At 37.1% G+C, this 21,611-nt stretch overlaps 1 long non-coding RNA gene across 1 annotated transcript; it reads left to right on the top strand.

The window, feature by feature from the left end:
* Positions 1–568: 568 nt before the first annotated feature.
* Positions 569–3,145, top strand: LOC146438250 (uncharacterized). Its single transcript, XR_014851718.1, has 2 exons — positions 569–818; positions 2,945–3,145. It is a non-coding gene; the product is annotated as an uncharacterized LOC146438250 (long non-coding RNA).
* Positions 3,146–21,611: the final 18,466 nt, after the last annotated feature.

Here is a 21,611-nt window from a genome sequence, read left to right as displayed (position 1 = left end):
CACCGGTAATGAATGTTGTCAGGCTTTTCCTATGTTGAGCGGTCATACCTGAGGGGCACAGCATTAAAGGGCACATTCACTGCTGACATAAATGGTAACTACGGCCACTTCAGTGAAGTTATCTCCAATTAAGCCAGCCATTACATTCACTTCAAGGTATGCAATACATTTTAAATGATAGAAACAAGTCCAGGAAATGCTGAGTACTTCTACGAACCCTCTTTGGTGTGTGACACCCCCTGGACTCAGACTCCTTCCCCAAATCCAGCGGGTTTGTGCTAAGTGCCGCCTGAGCAAACCGCAGCGATGGTCAGCACTGTGTCCTGTTTACCGTCGCAATTAACAAAGCGGCATTCAGCGAGAGACACCAAAGAGCCTGCTGCACTTAAAGGGCTAAGGAGAGGTGATAACAGCCTTCGCTTCGTTAAGGCTCACTGCCCAACTTTACTGAAAATGTAGTGACAGATAAAACATAAATCAACATCCTTATCGTTCTGGCTTCCTTGCCTGCCAAATGGGGGTTTAGTTTATCAGCGACCTGCAGGCCCACTGGCGGCCTTTACACTTACAGCTGGTCAGCGGGGTGGGACGGGGTGGAAGCTAAATGGCTGCTCTAAAACGCCTTGGTGTAAACAACCCAGGGAAGGACTTCCTTGAACTGCCAGTTACCTGAGTGCGATCCATCTCACTAAAGCGTCTGCCCCAAGAGGGGTAGTATCGCCAGGAAAGAAAACAAATAAAAGACACCCAGCATGTCACAGAGCAGGCACAGGCTGGGGAATGCTGTCCCCTTGAGGGGGTGAGGGATCCTCAACGAGGTAAGCTCCTTTTGGCACTGCTCAGGAGGCAGGCAAGTATTTTGGAAAGAAAGGGACTTCACCAGCACCACCTGCTTCCTCTGTGTTGTGACCCAAATGTACAGCCTTTACATATATATGTATGTATACATAATGTACAGCCTTTGCTTTGACTCCCTGTGAGCATCATCATGAGAGCAAGTTTTTCAAAGGCACCAGTATCACCCAAGGTTCAGGAGAGGACTGTACTGAGGGCATACTCATCCCCCCTCACAAGCCAGCAGACTTCATTCCCTGTGTTACACGTAGGTTGCTATATGTGTAGGTATTTTAAAAGTATTTGTCTCAATTAATTGTATCACAGTTTTATTTTCATTAAGTTCATCTCATAAACCAAAACCCAGTTAAACTGGACCTTGCTCATGCGGAGGGTAGGAGTTTGAAAGGGAAGCCCCCAGTTTTTGCTAGTTACAGGGCTACACTGACATAATCAGCCTCATGCAAACACTTGGTGAGGATGAAATTATCATTTAGGTCAGTGATTTATTCTCCCTTGAGATCTACCACAGAAGATAATTTCTCAGGAGTTTGAAGTGAGGCAACTGTAATGGTGAGTTTATGTCACTACCAAAAAGGGTGTCAAATGCAGGTAGGTTGGACAGACACTAGCACAAGATTTGCAGGGTTTTTTGTAACTAAATTTGAATTTTTTTTTAAAGTGTTGATTTCTTCCTTTCCTTTGGCTATAATGAGTCAATGTATATCATTTCATTTAGGCAGCAAACTACTCCATATTTCTTTGGGGCTTAAAAGCCCCATCTTCTGGAAACAACTCCATGGAAAATGATGTGCTGAACACAAGCAAACCACAGGTGGAAAATGAAGACACAATGTTGCACCCATACTGTTGTGCAAAAAAATGCAGACGTACACAATGCTATGTACATCAGAGCCAAACCTTCTGGCAAAAGAATGTGCATTTTATAATAAAAGTTTTGCTTCCTAATTCTTTTTTCACAGAGGAACATTTTCTAAATATGTTTCAAATACCTGGGATATAAAGAAAGATATTCTCTTCTTTGTGTACTTGTTTGTTTAGCAGTGTACTTTGACAAGGTTACCAAAGCAAGAGCAACATACTTGCACCTATATTTAACCAAAAGTCTCCACAAAAGCTCATATTGTATGTGCTCGGAGCTTACATACAAGAATTACTTAGTCTTCAAGAAGTCTGTCAGAAAAGCATGTTTCAATCTAGAGCTACAAGGAGCTGAACAAGGAGTTTTTTGAAGGAACAGATAGCAAGAGAGTGGTCTCTGGAAAGGACAGAGGTGAGAGCAAAGCCCTTCCACTCTCAGTGCACTCCAGCCAGAGAGGCAATGGAGAAAAAGAAGTGCTCTGCAGAGCCTGGACAAGTAGAAGGCATATTTGGAAATGCAGCAAGTTTATAGGAGTTGTAAAGATGAGAGAGGGCAGAAAAGAGGGTGAGAAGGAAACCAAAGGCAGAAACCAAAGCTGAAGTCAAAGAAAAAGAGAAGTGCCAAAGCCACTCTGTATGAAAGGATGGATGCAAGACACAAGCGGAAGTAAAGAGACATTGTAGGGATGCTGAGGAAAGAAAAGAAAGCAGAAGAGAACCAGAACAGAAAGCTGGAACTATTGGTGAATGTTCTACTTTTGTTAAAAGTTTCCAAATAATCTCTGCTATAAGCTGTGTATTGTACTTATAAAAATGACTAGCTTTCCTCTAGCTGCTGAAAATAGACTAAAAAAGGCAAATCACCTGCTACTAAAGCTACCAATTGCTATGTGGCCAACTGCTCATTTGCTCAAACACAGCACAAACTAGGTTTTGAAAAAAAATCTGCCTATGATATCAGTTGGTGTCTTACACGAGTCCACATGACAGAAATGACTCTAAGATGGGGCTTTATAGTTGTTTTGAATTAAAAAAAATATTACAAGAAGTGAAAATACATTTTAGATGTGACCATCCAAAATCATAAATCTCTAGTGTCCAGATCGTCCAAGTGACTTGAATTCCTCTCACTTATTCATGTTTCATGAGAACATATCCCTATAATTTTTTCCTCTGCAACTTATTCATACATGCAAAATGTCTAATGTAGGATCCTGCTGTGTTCCAGGGGCTATGGATCACACAATTTGGAAGAGGCTGTGCTCCTGGCCAGAAAATGTTCATCTTAATGGAGGCCCAGCTGACCACAGGATCTGCTACAGACCACAGACCAGCCAAGAGCTGCTAAAGACAGCCCACTAGGTTGGAATGCAGACCACAGTTTGGAAACCATTGGGTTATGAAATAAACAAGATAATATTTTAGCCTATACTGTCAAACATGCTTTTCTTGGAGGACTGTCAGGACTGTGTAAGAAATAGGGTCATGTCTATAGGATTGTCAAAGAATCTCAGTGGAAATACAGTGAACTCTGTTCTTCCAGAAATCAGCACAAACTGAGACAATTGAAAGAGAATGGTAATTTTTCATCTACAAAGCATGTAAAGGTAATTCAGATATTACCATCAGAACTCTTAAATTTTGCATCATCAAAACCATTAAGAACTAAAATGTACGTCAATGTATGACAACCAGCACTGCAAACTGTGATTTCACTTCACACATCAAAATGTCTCTCTGGATGTGTCATAACTATGACTAGTACCAAGTTAATATTTACCATGCATCTGAGTATGAGAAATTAGTGCCAAATAATTCAATATCATGAGATTGAGCATTCACATGTGAACTTTTTGACATTAAAGGTAAGGAAAGAAAAAGTTATTATAGAAAATGGAGACATTTCCTGACAAAGTCTGAATTACACAATTTTGAAAGATAATATTTAACCTTTGGAAAGGCCAAAATTTTTTGGACTGACGCAGAAGTTATAAAGACAGATCTTGCCAAATGTAGAGTAATTTTTGAAGAATTACTCTTTTTCATAATGCTAATACAACAATCTTTGGACATAAAACTGAGAACTCTGGAACAGGAAGAACAAATGATAGATGCTTTAAAAAGCAAGTCTATTTAGAAGCCATTTTTCTGAATTTTGTAATGTCTGCTGACAATAACATATTGTCATCCTTGACTGTATTTTACTAGCTCATTTCTTCATGCACAGAAACCAGTATATTTAGCCTTTCAAAATATATGTTTTAAAAGTGGATAGTGATTCTTACTTCTATATTTTGTAAAAGAAAGAAAAAGAAAAAGAGCTCTGAGAAATAATGCAAACATATACACATAGGGCCACATGTATAAACCTGTTCATACACTTATATTGAAATTGATTAACATAATTTTGAAAACATGGAATTAACAATGGAGCTTTTCTGTAATATCGCAATTTTAGTATAAGGAACTCCATTTATATTTGCTTCTGCAGATGGTAAATATGCTTCCTCTGAAACAGGGTTTCCTATGGAGAGTTTCTGTTTATAGAAACATTGAACACAAATAATCCTCTTATTTAACTGAATGACTTCTTTTTGGTTTTATTGCTGTTGAATGAATTGAAAAGTTAAAGCATTACACAGTTGTAATGTGAAATCAAATTCTGCATTGCAAACTCCAAAAACTTGAGACTTTCTAGGGTGCTTGTGTTCAGAATATGTTGAGGAAAATTCCACACAAACGAAGAATGTCATAATAGCAAAGAAAAAGGAGAGAAACAGGGAGGAAGGAAACAGCAAACACTGAGAACACAACATCTGTAAAATGCAACAACAATTCCAAGCTTGCAATGGGCTGTCACTGCACACGCAATGAGGAAATTTCATTTAAAAGTTACAAAAATGACCTTGCTTTGAACCAAGTGAATGTGATTATTTCTGAACTGAACGGAAAGTAAAGAAGTTTGGATTAAATGTTTTACCAGTGCCAATGTCCCAGAACTTTCTTTGGCTCTATATTCTCTTTTCCTATGTTTGTCAGCTGAATTTAATGTTCTCCTCTTTTTGTCTTCTGGTCTCATTGACCTTAATGTGACATTTTAGTTGGGTGATTAATTACTATTAAATGGCACTGCATTTATTAAATGGAGTCCTTGTCTGTGTAAGAGCACAGCCACAATGCAATGATTCAGTTTGATAAGCTTAAATATACACAGTTAGATGTGGTAATATCTAATTTGTCAAGGATCTTGCGGCTAGCTTTTCTGCCACACAGCTAGAGAGAAGATGTGATTGCACAAAAAGCTTAATACTCTGAGCTTAAATGTTCTCAGTAAATTGATCTTCTCCATCATGTAATCTTATTTCAGAGTGTGCAGGAGACAGCAAAGTTCCACACAAGCCTAAGTTGCCTTAATAATAGGCCTGAGGGTTCCTGACCATGGAAATAAAAGCTATGTGACAAGATTTGTATGTCTCTTTTCAGCAGACAACAGCTGACTCGCCTTGCCAGAAGCTTTCTTTCTGGGTTAATTGAATAAAAAGAAGAACTAATGTAGTAAAAGGATGAAAAGTTCATTGAGAAAGAAAGGATACATCTATAGTTTGGACACCTAAGTGAAAAAGAGATTGTGAATACTTAGCTTAGTAAGTGAAAAACCAGCACCTAACCTTGTAATCAGCCAGGTTACTATTCTGTCAGTTACATTCTCTGAACACTGCTTTATTCCTTGATTATCTAACAGCTGATTTGGAACTTTTTTCATACTACAATGAATCATCAAAGCAAAACTTCTTGCAAGAAAAAGGTTGGTTTTGATTTAACATCTGCTAGGACAAAAATTCAGGCTGGATAAAATAAAAATATGAGGGAGACTTCCACGAAAAGCTCAGAAGTTTTGGGTACTCACGGGAAAGACAGACAGCAGCTGGGGCTAGTTTCTGCCTGTTCCTTATATCAGTTCTTTTCCCTTTTGGTTAAACACAACTAGGCTAGCAAGAAAAATAACAGAAGCTTTACTCAGGTTTCATTCTCAGTGCTCATGTCCTCCACTTCCAAAAATGTGCATTCTTGCTCCTACATCTGCAGTCAGTGTCTGTCTATATAACTTTATAATTCTTAGTACGAACTCCATACAGAACAACCAGAAATTAAAATAAAAATATGTAAAAAGAAATAAGAGGGCTTCAGCCTTTTCTCAAACCTGCACTTTCTCACAGTGCAAATTGTAAATACTGTGAGAGAGCAGTCACTCATCTCATCTGAATTTAGGGGTTTACAGAGACCTTGTAGAGATATTGTGGAGCAATGGGTAATGTTTGGGTATGCATCTTCAGACCTTCTTTACATCTGAGGAGAATAACTTCATATCAACCACAGCAGGAATCCAGATGCAGACCTTCACCTGAGAGACATTTACACATGGTCAGGGAACAGCTCCCAGCTTTCTGCTGGAAAAGAGGATCATGAAGCCACAATTCAGAGGGATACTCTTTGCATGTTGAAGAGTTAAGCTAAACTCCATGCACAAGGAGATACTTGAGCTTGCATGTTCTGCACGTTGGCAGACATTGTGCCATCTGGAGACATCAAAATAACACTGCCTTGAGGCCAAACAGCAGCAGTAAAGTGAATCTAAATGAACCAAGAAAGGCCATAATCTTGACTACCTCTAACAGGATTATATTGTTGTCTTGACTACTGATGACAGTCTAATGATAAGATTGCAGAAGAAAAACATTCCTACAATTCTCATTAAGGATTAAGTCAGCACATTCCCAGTTGCCCCTGCATAGATTTGTTTGCCTCCATCTTCCATTATGGAAGAGGCACAGGAAAAGAGGCACATTCTTATTGCCCAGAATCCTATGGGCTCAGGATTACAGGCACAAAGATGCACCAGGTGTGTGCTTTAACAGACTCAGAATATTATTCTCTCCAACATTCTGGATGCAAGAGATATGTCAGGCACTTCTTCCTAAAAACTTCACAGAAACTAGATTCAACTACAAAAAATGCCGGTTTAGTCTGGGCATAGAAGCTACTAAAAGAGCATTCGATTCCTACCTTTCTTGCAGAAATATATTTTTATTGCCCTAATTTGCTAGTTTTGGGAAACAAAACAAGGGCAGCTGCAGTTTGTCCCCATGATCTTCAGAACAATTTCGAGAAAACTTTGAGCAACTTTGCAAATAAAATTATCTAGTCTCAAAAATAGCGTAACTATTTTCGAGTGACAGATTGTTCTATTTCTAAAGCCAATTTAATCTTACTGTATATGATTAACAAAAACTGGTTAATAGCAACATAATATATTTCATGTTTATCTATGTGAAATGTTTTAATTTATTGATCCAAAGGAAAATTTTACTTCAAGGAAGTATAACCAGAAATATTATCAGAAATAAAAGTAAAAAAATTTATTTTCCAACAATGCCTAAACTTTAATTTTGGCAGATGATGAAATATTATAATATCTCCACTAGAGCATTTATGAGATTTCAAAATATTGATAAAACATAGGCAGACAATTTACCATCTGTAAAGATGTGGTAAATCTAAGGTTTTTAATCACTCAGAATGTAAGAAAAAGTTTCTGCTGTTCAGATCACAAGACAGATTGCTTTGTAGAAATTAAACTAAAAGCACAATCTAACATACACTTCTTTCTCTATGCAAAGAATAAACCCCCACAGATTCATAATATAAACTGCTGATCGGCATGCTAATTTTCAAGTCATAGTTTAATGATGTCCTCTGTGCAGGCAAGCAATCAGGGAAATAACTGTAAAGAGTTTGTAAAATGGAGGAGCATAGTATTATATGACAACACACCAGTAATGGTTTCAAATTACAAGCAAATCTGTGCAGGGGAATAAAGTCTTCTCCCCTTTCTCCCAAACACATGCACAATTTCCTTTGGAAGAAAAACAAGAGAATTGAACGCACTCCTTGCTCTTTCTCAAAGGTATATCAAATGCTGATGAATTCTAAATCTTCTGAATTGTAATGTGACCATCAGAGCAGAAAGTGGCTTTACAATGCTTTCCTGTAACTCAAAGGGCAGTACAAAAGTGACTGTGTTGAAAGAATTATAGCCAAAGACATAACTGTAATGAAGTATTATCACAGACATATAATATTATCAAAATATCAAACTCTACACATGTCAACAGTCACCCAACGTGATTAGAGGCAGATCTGGTTTTCAGTTTAGGTGAAAGTCAGCGGTTGTTTACGTTGGCAGATCACGGGGGAAGGGGAGGAAATTAAATGCCCCCATACAGGGTGCCATGGCCTCACTGCCTGTTTTGAGGACCCTGAGAGAAAGACAGGCAGGGACAGGAGCTGTGTGCCCCACCACCATCAGATCAGCTCAGAGAGGGAGCAGAAGGTTAATGCTTCCCTGCCCACCAGTTCCTAGTAAATCTGCTCCCTCCCAATAAATCCCTGCTTCATTTCTCCAGTCCTTCACATTTACCTCCGGGGATGGGGCAGGAAACAAAATAACCCCTCTGCCCACCACCACCTCCACATCAGTGGTGGCTCCCTGGAGACCACAGCCAATTCCTTTCAATCCCCTTCCTTGACAGCTGCCATCAACCCAGGCAAGGTCTGTGGCAGGTTCCCAAACCTGCTGACCAGATTTGTGTCTTCTCTCAGAAGCTGCCACAGTGCTGCCAGGCTTTTCCCAAAAATTATTTTTTCATTTTTTGTCCAGTGGTTTCCCCTTGCGAGGCCTTGCCTGCTGGCCTGGGTGTTGATTCACCAAGCAGACAGGCGCATATTGAATTGAAACACACCAACCATTAAGCATGGCTAAAGGTGAGCATGTCAAGGAAAGGCAGTGTCTGCTGTCAGATTACAACCCTTTTGAACTGCAGCCTTATGCAACTGTCCTCTATGCCTATTATTTATGAGGTGAACTGAGGATATGACAGCCTCGTCTGCTGATGTGACAGAAAAAGCACATTGTTAGCTTTGAACCTTGCAGAAACGTGGAAAGCTTTCTTGCACTCCTTTCAGCATAGCCCCACTCCAAGAACCATATTGACTTGTAATAGCTTCTGTTTATGCAGTGCAATGAGCTGAGGTCAGTGGGAAAGTGTCAGCTGCAGCGTATGACTTTGCTTTCACTGCATCATGGAACTTGGCACGGCCTCGCAGTGACAGATAACAAACTGCATTCTATAGCTTTCAAAACCCTCAAAGGATATGTGGCTGGGAAAGGCTTGCAAATGCCTTCTCTTGATTAATAGTCACAGAACTGAAGTGATCATAATTTAGTCCTAGTGAGGAGATGTACTTCTTTCCAGCAGCAATAAAGAAAGACACAAAAGCCCACAAACCTACACAATATAAAGAAATTGTCTTTAAAGAAATTCACAGTCATCATGCCAGACAGTAAATGAATTATTTCTCTCATTTCTTGTCTCACCACAGTTTCCTCCCACTTGGACACACATGTTAGGCATTCAGTTAACCTCAAGCATAGCTCTCCTGGCCCTATCACTGTATCTGCACTCCCCATCAGGAGGGTATGCTAGCCTACATTTTTGCAATGTAAAAAGAGTGACATCATTTTTTCTTAAAGTAGCTTGTCTGAAAGAACACTTCAGTTATACTCAGCTCGGCTCAGTCCCAGAATATGCTTGTTCCTGTGCACTTTCCTGTCCTGTGCTTAGCTCAGAGTTCAGAGCTGCTCTGGCTCACAGCTCTGTGCTATATACCCCATTCTGAACCTCTCAGCTGCATTTGCTTCCCCATCTATAACTTTCATCGACCTCCTGCTCTTGCACTGCACTTCCTGGGAAGTGTTTTGTTCATGGACCCAGCGGAGGAATATGTTATGACAATGGAGTTTTAAGGAAAGCTTTTTGTTTTGTTGTGTCATGCACTTTATCCATCCCGTTTTATCATCTGGTGGTTTTCCTTTCTTGTTCTAGCACATATTTCATTGCTAAAGCTATTTCACAAGCAGCCTTGGAAGTCAATCCTTTTTCTGATAACTTTTTTTTTCAGCTGATCCACCTTCCTATCTACTACCAAATCCAACAGACACTGCTTTATTTGGCTACAGTCCTGCATTGTATACTGGAATATTTATAGACTATGTTACAGTGCCATGATACTTGCCAGTTTGAATGAATTACAGATTTTTTTTTTTTTTTTTTTACTTTCTTTTCAATCAGAAAAGTCAGCTTGGGATACTAACACTGAACTTCACTGCCTATGCAAAAATGCAAATGAATAAAACACTCAAGTTACATGGAACCTTTATTTGGGAAAGAGTTACCTTTTTTCTTTCAGGAAAAATTAAATTTTAAATTGTTTGATGGCTTTTTAGATCTAATAAGCAGCTGTTTCTGATGTTTTACACATTCAAGAGAATATGTTATGAAAATAACAAATGTATTAATTTTTCCTTACAGAGCCTCTGATCACTTTGTTGGAATTTCATGCTACAAAGTGTCATTATTCTCACTTCACTGAGAGAATTTCACCTGCATTTCACAGCCTTGCCCGTTTATTGTTTGGTCTCCTTCTCCGGACTGAACTGCCTTGAATATTGGGTTAACCAGCCTCAGTGCAATTTCTCTTCTTTCCTGTATCCTGATAATATATACAAGTAACATGTGGCTTAAGGTCTAGAAAAAGTTTTTAATTAAAACCAAGTGCTAGAATTATACTGTCTTTAGGTTTCCTCATGTTTCCTGACTTTTTTGTGTCCAGTTTGCAACAGAAAAAATTGTTGAGAGCACAAATTTTCCTGTTAATAGTGTCTTGTAAAAATCTTGATACACAGACTATTTGTTTTGTTACTTATTGCCAAGAGTACTGCTATGAATGTACAGTTCTATGATATTAACTCTAGGAATGGGAAATGTTTATGCTTTTAAAGATACTTCTGATTATGAAATTACTGTTGAAGTACAGTAAAATACATAGTTATTGCCTTTTTCCTTCTTTTGCAGCATGGATTTTGTTTTAAACAGGAAAACAGAGCAAAATCCTGAAAGTCGGTTGCATAATCTAATGCGCTATATTTGCCTTCTGATAACCTTCACCAACATCTGAAAGTAGTCATTTGACTTTTAGTGACAGCCGCTGCTCATGTTATATCTACAAATTTCCTTCTTGAAAGAGCTGGTGCTCTCACTGTTGAGATACCACTGCTTCTGCATTTGCAAGAGCAGAGGGGGTGTAGCTGGCCTGGATTCAGTTCTTACATAGCGTCTGCAAGGATTTAAACACATCAAAGTGTCAGCTAGATCGAATGAGCCAGAATCTACTTTAGAGTAATTGAAAGTTGGATTTCCATTTGCCCAAGATCTCTATTTATTTATTTTAACTTCGCTAAAATTTCCTCAGCATTATAAAATTAATTACAATCTTGTTATTGTTCCCTCTTTGCACCCTCTCAATGACAGCAGGCTCTGAAATGTTTCTTACAAAAATCTCAATCCTAAATTCCTGGAGTTTTGCAACAAAAGAGTGGGTCCATCTTATATGGAAGTTCCTGATTTTCCATGCTCAAATGGACACATTCCTATTTATTCCTCAACTTTCAGTAGTAATAGGAAAGCCAGAAGGAATATCTCTCACAGAAGCCTTTGAATTAATTAAAAAACAAATCACATTTACTTTGAAGTAATTTAAGAAAATATCAAGTTTATCAATATCAAGTTTATGCTTTGCCTGTCTTCAAGGTCCCTGAGACTCACGAGAGCATGCAACCTTCCTGTCTTCTTCAACCCTGTCAGCAAGAAAAGTTTTAGAAATACTGCATCAGTGGTTCAAATTCTATATTTTTGCGTATAAATCCATACACAAGAGTAGAAGATACAAGGCGCTGTCCCCAAAATCCACTGACTAATTAATAAGTCCCTCCCTACCAAAAAAAAAGAGGGAAAAAAGAAAGGTGGGGGATATACAAACAAACAAACAAACAAACAAACAAAAGACCAAGATTGAGAAAAACTGTATAAACTCTGCAACTGCACCAAAGGTCTTCTCTTATTCCAGAAGGTTGAGAACTATGCTTTTTACCCTGTCGTGGGGATATTTACATGTCAGCCTCAATTCTGCCCCATTAAAGATCATAAGGACTCTAACAAGTCCATTAATGTGTCATCAGGACATAAGCAAATATGAACATTTCCTCTAAAAATATCACCTTCTTCTTCACTATGGTCTTCAAGGCCAAGAATGTATCCATAATAGGAATTTTGTATTAATGGAAACCCAAATTTAATTTTTCTAATGGAAAATTATGAGAAAAAACCAGATTATTTAACTCCTCTAGTCTGAATGTTTTTTCAAACCCTCTTCAGAAAAAAAAACCACATAAACCTTGCTACCAATACAGTAGATAATGTCACTTTCTAGGTCTGCTTCTAATAACGTGAAAAATATTAATCTCTCCTAGAAGCTGTGCTAAGAATCTCTTTTGGAAAGTAATGACATCTTTGCATTATTAATAGCTGATTCAATCTGACTTGCTGTAGTAACAGCTTTTGCCAGTGTGAGATTAGGTTCAACTAACAGCTTTACAAATTTCAGCATGTCTTTATCTAGAAGGATTTTATAACACAGTGGCCTTCTCTGCCCAAGAAAAGTAGCCAAACAGAAACCATGCCTGGCTTGTGTCATCAATCATGAACAAGCAATTCTCAACTACACTTCCAATTTCTAAGGAATTATTTTTGAATCTCAAAAAGATTCTCAAAATTGAATCTGAAATAAGAAGGCAAACACTTTCATGATTCTTCCTCATTTTGTACTTTGCTATTTCTTCAAATATCTTGAAGCGTCTCTCCCTGCCTCTTGCTAAAGTGTATCTATTTTTCACTGACTTCCTTGCAGTGTATTTTTCAATCTTTCTCCAATTTTGTTTCATTTTTCCTTTGAGAATATATCTTTGCTATCCATACTTCCACCCACTTTTAATTTCCCATCCACTCTCTAAGAATGTGTATAATACTATTGAGTAGATATTAGGACTTCTTTCATAGATTTCTCACACCGCAAGGAGCAGGACTGGAAGAGTGACATTTTGACCTCTCGTTTACTGCCAAATGAGCTATTGGGTGCTCTGGATGCATTGGTTCTCCTTTTCCTGTCAGAGCAGACCATTCTTTTGCAGGTATTATCTCATCAGTCTTTCAGACAAGTGTGCACCCTAAGCTGGTCTGGTTCAGGAGTGATCATTTGCTTTCCACTTTTGTTCATCTTCACTAAATGAGTTTAGATGATACAAAAACTAAGAGTTTGAGGGCAAGGAGGATTGGTGCAATTGAGTCTACAAAAGTTTGATGATACTATACACAATAAGGAGAACTTCTAGAGAAGATTTAGGGCACAATTTGAAAGAAACAGAAATAAAAGTAGCAGATGAATAGAAAGTAGAAAGAACAGGAGCTTTGGGAACTGTCTTTTTCTACTCTAAGCCTTATTGCTTTTATTACTGACACTTGTTTTAATCTTAGGTGCACATAAAATTTGTAATTTTATTTTCTTACACCTAAGCTGATTTTTTCCTGGTTTAGAATAAAAAAAATAAGGGCTCCTGCCTTTAAAGCAAGAAAATAATTTCCTCAAAAGCTGAAGAGAAGGAAATATGCCTAAAACAGGATGATAGTATAGGATGAGCACCGGATTGATTTTTAAAAAATGCCACAAAATTAGTCTGTTCCTCAGAGAGTCTGACCAGGATACAAATTATGGTTGGCAAGACAAACAAGGAGCATCTGCTGAGCTGCTAAGCCAAAATCAGCCAAACTAAATTCAGACCAACAACATAAAATTGAAAAGGTTTCCATCACTCCCCAAATCTCAACCACCCATTTATATTTGCATATTTTTTGATTGTAACCTTTGTAGCTGTTGTGTTGATCTCATCTTTGTGATACTAACAGAGATTTGGCTTAAAAAAGCAGAAACTGGGAGGAAAGTTATCAAGACATGATGTCTTTTTCCCCATTTTCTGATTAACTTAACAACCTAGATTATTATGTAGAACATTCTTAGTTTTTCTCAGCAGTATTGATAAACAATTAGCCATGTGTGCCTCACAGGAAAATACATGGAAACACTGAAAAGTTGTTTAAAAGATCAGGAGAGATTATACTTTAGAATAATATTTAGACTTTTCACATACCCCAACCTAATCAGAAAATTGTTATGGGAATGTTTCAGGTTTCATAGTAAAGCCCTTTTTTGGGAGAAATGAATTATTACAGGCCTAAGAGCTATGTGGCTGCTGAAAGACTACCAACCTATGATGGTGCCTCCATTCAGATGAGTGCTATCAAAACCATGGTAAAACCTTAATATTGAGCTGTAAAACTCAAGGGAAAATATATTCACATGAAGTGATTATCTCTTATGTTTCTGGACATTCTAAAGATACATTACATTCTCCTAATAATACTTGCCTTCTTTTGGATATGATATTTTAGAAGAACAGCTTGCACTTATAATCAGTACAATTTATCACCTATCCCCAAAGTACCCTGCCGTTGAAATGCCTGACATATATATTAGGTGTTGTGGATTTAGCAAAAATTGAATTATAAATTGCCTTGCCAGCTTTTGCCTCTGGAAATAATGAAAAAGTGAGCTAAAGAAATGTTCTCCTGAAGGATTTATTTTTAGCGGCAATAGAGAAAGAAACAACAAACATGGATTGACCAGACTTTATCATTTTAAGAGCTGAATATCTTTGTCTCACAAAAAGATTTCATTCTTTTTCTTTTAAGAAAAAAAAGACTGCACTGAGATTGCTTGAATGTCCCTGAAAATAACCCGTTGAGAAAGGAAGAAAAAAATTAATAAAACCCAAACAAAACTTTGATTTGTATTCAGTAAGTCTATATGAGAATTTCAAGGTCTCGTGCCCAATGAAGTCAAGTTAAATGTCATCCAAAATACTTTCTTTTCTCTTCTCTTTTCTGTTAAGCGCTGTTTCTCGATGAATGAAATTATTTGCAATGGCCTTTTAGAGTTTAACATTATCCAACTCTCCAAAATAATAGAGCCTTTAATAAGTTATCTAAATTGGCAGAGTGATGTAGAATCCACTTCTAGCAATATTTCAGCATCAAATGTGCATAGTTAACTTAAATGATTACATAGGTATTCATAAATACAGTAAACTTTGGTACTTCAATTTTAAACCAACATACAAAATTTCTTTGTGAAGTCTATACTGACTCTTAACAAGTTCCTGCTCAGAAAAAAAAGCAACCTGTGTTTATCTACAGTTACATAATTTAAAGAATAAACAATCTCTATGAGCACATACACAAATATATAGCCTGCACTCTGTATTTCAGTCAGTCTGAGAATAGGTTTTCCACTTAACCTAAGTGGAAATTTTAGCTCAATTTGTGTCATTTTTGCTTTATTAACTGATGTTTGAGCATGAGTGCAAAATCTTTTTTCCTTCATCTTTGTAAGTTTAAATAATACCCAGCATTTTAAATGCAAGTGTTTCTGATACATGTGATACAAAACCGTGGAGCTGGGGGGGTGGGGAGGAGGGGAGGGCGTGTGTGTCTGTGTTTGTACAAAGAATTTAAATGTAAGAACTTAGTCAAATATTACCCCTTCTTATATTAAATGTCCTATTACTAAATGGGATGATCATAAAGTTTCAATGTCTCTTTGGTAGTATTGGGCAAAAACTGTATGAATTGTCTTTTTATATTTGATGTATTCTACAATATGACTTCTAAATTAGTCACATGAAATTCACTCAGCAGTCTGACTGCACAGGTTAATAAAATTTAACTGTCTATGCCATGCTGAGAGGAGTGCAGGCAAATGGAATCAGATGAATTTGTGCCTAAATCTGGTTGAGAATATAAATGATATTAAACATTCACTCAGTTCATCTTACCAAGTGACTGCTATTCCTTAGGAAATTATGTAAAGAAACTACCAAAAGAAAAAGAAGCAGAGTTGTAACTTCTGAGTAGATCCCAAACAAACACGATGACTAAGATTCTTAACTATCAAGTAAGAAGGCAAGAATGTCCAACATTTTGAAGGTCCAAGAGAACAAGTTCAGTAAAATAAAAATAAACACATTAGAAAAAGGTGTAAATTAAGAAAACCAGTTGAAAGAAAGAACACAAAATAAGAGAAAGGATGAGTTTTTCTAGTAGCTATATTTACATTTTGTTACATCCTTGTTAGAGGGCAAGCTTTTAATGCCTTGCCATTTTTTTCTGTTATATGGCTACGTACTTGGTTTCACTGGTCACTGTAGGTTACTGAGCTTGAGGAAAGAATTAAAAAAGATATGTAAGAGGTCATAATTTACTTTCATTTTATAAAATACATATATAAAGGTCTACAAGTCAGGAAACATGCTGAAGAAATGTGTTGTCATCATATAGGCAACAAAATATCCTGCAGATTAATCCTATGGTGGCCCCGCATGACACCTGTAGTATATGTGGGCATTAGGTCAAAATATTAGCTGGAGCTAATGATGGGCCCATTATGACCCTCCTTAGTGCTCATTACTTAGGGGACCTTTTGAAGGTGCTCTGTATCATTCTCTGGCTGACAGGCCAGGCAGTGAAGGTTAGCAACTCCCTCTGAAGTCCTGTTTCTCTCTTGCGGCTAACAACCTACTTGGGGTCATGGAAGGCACACATGGATTCTTCACCTAAATGACAGAAATCGTATAGGAAATAATTAACATCTGCATGTGGTACAAAGATTTCGAAGGAAAATAAATTTACTGTTTTTCAAGGTTAATTTTTTTTCTGAATTGAGCATAATCACCACAACAATGAATCAACATTGTTAGCTTTGCACTCAGATGAGGGGCGACATGAGTGTGCATGATGTGTTCAGAAGCCCAGTGAAGGAATTCTACACAGATGTTCACGGTGAAGGCAAGGGGTTAAAATAATATTCCTGTAATCATAGATTATAATATTGATGAACAATGGGGTTCTTCACCAATAGCCCTGACACTTCAGAGCACCTTTACACTAGAATGGTCTTCCACCTCCTTTTAAGCCTCCAATGAAACATCCAAAAGTTTGGTTTTATTCTGCTTTTCAGCTTCAATAATCTACATTTTATCCACAATCAAGTTGGTTTACTACAAGCATGGAATAGTCCTGTTCAGTTTAGAGAATACATAACCTGGAGGAAGAATTGTGCATTTCCAAGTGACTTTCTATTTCTTGCATACCTTATTACATGAAAAAAAATATATAACATCTCAAAATCTTCTTTCTTATCTTTCTGCCCCTGCAATGTCTAAAAACCCCCAACATATTCAGGGCTATGGACCTGCTAGTTCAGTCTTTTCTTACTCCTTAGTTTTGAATCTGACCTTGCCTTTCTGCAGCTTACATACCAATTCCTCTCAGATGTAAAAACTAATTTTAAAGCTGCCATACTTTTCTATGGACCTTGTTTTCACACTGCAGTTTTCACCCAAATTTCTGAGTGATTATTTGGTGAATTTGCGTACGTATTTATTCCATTAACTGCCTTCACTTCTCTGCAAAATACAGAGATAGAATTATATTTACTTGTAATAGATTCTCTCCCTTGATAAGTAAAAGACACTTTGGTGAAATTTATGCTTCCATATTTTCCTCCAGGAAAAAAAATTCTATTAGCATGTGCATCTTTTTTCCTGGCTAACACCTACAAGCAGACAGCAAAAGACATAAGCATGGTGAGTAAGACACATTGTAGCTGCGAACAAGAAAGCATGAATAATAGTGTTGTGGAAATATTGTACCTCAAAACCTGAACAATTTCCAGCAAAAAAAAAAAAAATGCATCACAAACTATGGAGCTGAGGATAACCATATGGAACCATTGCATACTCAACTAGTTCTCAAAATGCAGATTTAGCGATTTCTCAAATATGTGCATTGAAGTCTCCAAAACAGTGATCTTTTTATGTGTGTTTGAACACAATGTGAGTTCTGAAGATACAAAAGGAGTACAGGAAGGAAGGAAGGAAGGAAGGAAGGAAGGAAGGAAGGAAGGAAGGAAGGAAGGAAGGAAGGAAGGAAGGAAGGAAGGAAGGAAGGAAGGAAGGAAGAAAGGAAGGAAGGAAGGAAGGAAGGAAGGAAGGAAGGAAGGAAGGAAGGAAGGAAGGAAGGAAGGAAGGAAGGAAGTTAAAAAAAATTTAAGACATTGGAGTCTAGGTAGATTTATTGTTCAAGGAAAACTAAAAAGCAAAAGCAAAAATAAAAATGGAAAGAAATATCCTCCAGTATATCAACAGTAAAATTAAAGTCATTAATTCATAAAACAATCCACCATTAAAAGACTTGAGTTTTGTTCTGCAGAAATAAAGTATTCCTTGAATATAGATCAGTAGCAAAGAAAAGCATAAGGGAGTAAATATTTTCTGAAAAGCAAGAGGAAATTCCTCAAAAATAACAGTGATTCAATTTGATAATTCTGAGTGTCATTTACAGCACTGAAGCTGAGGTCTTGGAACAACTCTCTCATCCTCAGTATCTGACCAGATTGTAGGGGTTGGTAGGCAGCCAAGGGAAACCATTTCTGATGGGACAATGAGACCCAAATTTGTCTATATTACAAGCCTGAGATGACAAAAATATTGATGGACAGTTAAGAATCAAACCCGAGTCACTTCAGTCACTAGGTTAAACAAATGAAATTAAAAATGTCAATATAAAGTAGTAAACTGAAGCACCAGAACACCAAAATTCTAATTGCCAAAGCCTCAGCAATATCTTACAAAAGCTAGAGAATTTTGTCCATGTACATTGTTACCACAACAGAATCCACTACAAAGCTACAACAAAACAACTTTTATGTTCATTTTTTTCACTCGGTTACCCTTTCCTTACCCCAGAACCCTCCCCAGTTACATTATTTTAAATACAGTAGAGTATGGTGGTGGGGAAACATTTCAGGCAGCTCTTCTAGCATTCAAATTAATTTGAAAACTAATTTATTCCCCACTCCAGTCAAGCAGTCTCCAATAAAGGAAATAATCTGTTTCTAACCTGAGATGACATTTGGCAAGTTTCAGAGCAAATATTCATGACAAAGTCATAAGCCTTTGTTAACAGAGTTTTCCCCTGCAAATGCTGACAGGTCCTTAAGCACAGTGGTGTGAACAGCACCTCTGTAATAAGCAGTAATTTAAAGGCTGTGCACTAGTTAACTATTAGTGCTAGTAAACAAGTGACCCTGATGGGATTTCAAATTAGAGCTTCAAGCAACTCATTTGATATTTAACCCTCTTGCTTTCTCACCTCATGGCAATGGAAACATTATATATCAGAACAATATTATTTACCTCCCTCAGTCGATAGAAATAGAAATCCAATAAAAGCAAATGAAATATTTGTGACAATAAGAAACACCATATTTAAATAAATGCAGCCATTTAACATTTTTCTAGTAGTAATTACATCTACAGCTTTACACTGGCTGGTGTTGGCTGTGACACCAAGGAATGAGAAAATATAGTGTGCTATCCTATTCTGCCAAGCAACAACAATGCATCAAGACCAACTTTAAAATAATCCTCTCTCCTTTTAAAGGTGGATCTTCGTCACAAAACACGCCAGAGTCATGCCACATCCCTGCTCTGTGCCCTTTGGATAGACAGCAGACACACTGCTGCCCAAAAAATTGCTGCTTCTTCCTAACCTGTAACTAAGAAGCCCCAGCTGACTCTCCAGGGAATGCCAGTGACATGCTTAAACTGTGGAAGAGCATTTGATTTATAGTTTTTAAATCAAGAACTCTTATAGTACCTAAGCAAGATGGAACATTTGAACATGAATTTATATTACCCCAGAACATAAATGAGATGGTGTGTCATATCCTCAGTCACACATGCTGTGGTGTTGTACCACATGAGCTGTAAACAGCCCTGAAAAATTCAAGGAGAGAATTTCATCACTGTCACTAACATTGACCTCCTGCAGGTATATAAAGAAACCACAGCCCCTCCTCCTGCTCCTGTTTCTTGCAGTCAAATGCAGTAAGTTTTCACAGAGAGGTAACTCCGGTTTGCTTTTGACTGAGAAGCTAGGAAGTGACAGGATATTTATTCATTTGATCTTAGTCCTGTCCAGGTCTCTTAGACCCTTAAACCTCTGATAAATGGTAAGACAGAAGAATGTTCACAGCAACCTGGCCTTTACCCTTCTAGCTTCTCCTTCAATATTATGTTCATCACTGTTTCCTTTGAATTCCAAGCCTATACAAAAGCTTTTCTTTTTCTTATATTTCAACACAACATACTGAAAACAGTTTTTCTGCACATGGTACAAATGCAGTTCACATGATTCTAAATGTAAAAATGTGTTATCAAAGAGAAAAATCCTACAAAATTTAGGACACAAAATACATATAATCAAGTGAAGAACAACTACAAGAAGAAATACTAAAGAGACAATGAAAGTCTTTAAGGCAAAATATTTCTACTCCATACTGCTAATATTAATCAGATGTTTAAGCCCCATTATTTTAAAGAAAACTTTTACAATGTGTTTTGGTCTCTATAGATAGTTTCACAATGGCATTTCTAAAAATTTAATTATTTTTCCAACAAGATACTATGAAAATATGCATAGTTATCAGTCATGAGACTCATTTTCAGTTATAAGCAGATTTATTATGACTACAGAAGTAAAAATCAATGAAGCAATTAATCTGTAAAGAAGCAGTAATCTTCTTCCTACTAATTATAAAAAAAAAGAAAGAGGAAAGGATCAGAATTCCTTTGCCTGGTCAACTTGTGTTTGCATTTTCCAAGTGGGCATTAGTATGTCTTTATAATCAAAACCAAAGGAGTACTGCTATGAGTCTCCTGTATTTCATACCACAGACATAACAAGTCTATGACAGGTCCTTCAATTGTTAGCCAGCAGTCATTTGTACACTAGAATCTTGTCACAGTTAACTATGATATGGTTATTTTGCATTTGATTTGACCTCACTACACTGTTAATAGCCCTTTATTCTCCTTTTCATAGGTGTATTATTACAGAGAAGTAGTGATATCCAGAGGTAAAGGGAGTGTGCCCTTCTTCAAGGTGATATTCTTGCAAATGTTGCTATAAATTTGGTATTTTCAGTATGTTTTATTTAACTCTTTGCAATTAAGTGTACCTCAAACATAATGCATGGTATATGTAACTACTCCTGGGTCTGTAAAAAAAAATAAAATGTTGCAATGTGGAAGGACTCACCCTCCTACATTTCCTTGCAACACCAATTACTTCTGCAAGAATATAAAAACACCTCCCCCAGTTCTTTCTCAACCTCCCTTTCCCAAAAGAAAAGATTTAGAAAACTTCTTACCTTATCTATTTCCTCAAAATCATTTTCCATGTTACCATGTAACAATGAAATGACAGAAAAATACTGGCACATCAAACAAAAAATTAAATGTTTCCATGTCAGTTCACCAAAAGGCAAAATAACATTTCTCAGACATTGACTCAGGCACTTTCTCATAAAGTCAGGTTCTTTTTTTTTCCTATTTTCTTCCAGAGATTTACAGATTTTCCCATAACATGACAAAGTGTCAATCATTCCAAAACTGATAAGTTCTAGCTGGAATATCAAATCATTACAGCACCAAGTCAGCATCATTGCAATTAGATACCACTGACTTCAAGCCTGCAGCACATGCAAGTCTGCATTTGCTTCATAAAGTTTAGGGATGCACTTCTACAAACAAAGGAGATACATGCTGAGTCTTACAGTGCGAACTGAATTGTCATAGACATACATAGCAAGAAGTCTCTACCTATTTGTAGAAAAGCTACTTCCAGCACAAGCAAGCTGGACCAGCTGTACATTTATACTGGTCAACATGGTTTGATTTGAGCTACAGACAGCATAGCTCAATAAGC

Source organism: Lichenostomus cassidix, chromosome 4 (assembly GCF_008360975.1).
Source record: "Lichenostomus cassidix isolate B80296 chromosome 4, HeHo_3.0, whole genome shotgun sequence".
Taxonomy (NCBI): domain Eukaryota; kingdom Metazoa; phylum Chordata; class Aves; order Passeriformes; family Meliphagidae; genus Lichenostomus; species Lichenostomus cassidix.
This window is presented reverse-complemented; position numbering and strand designations above follow the sequence as displayed.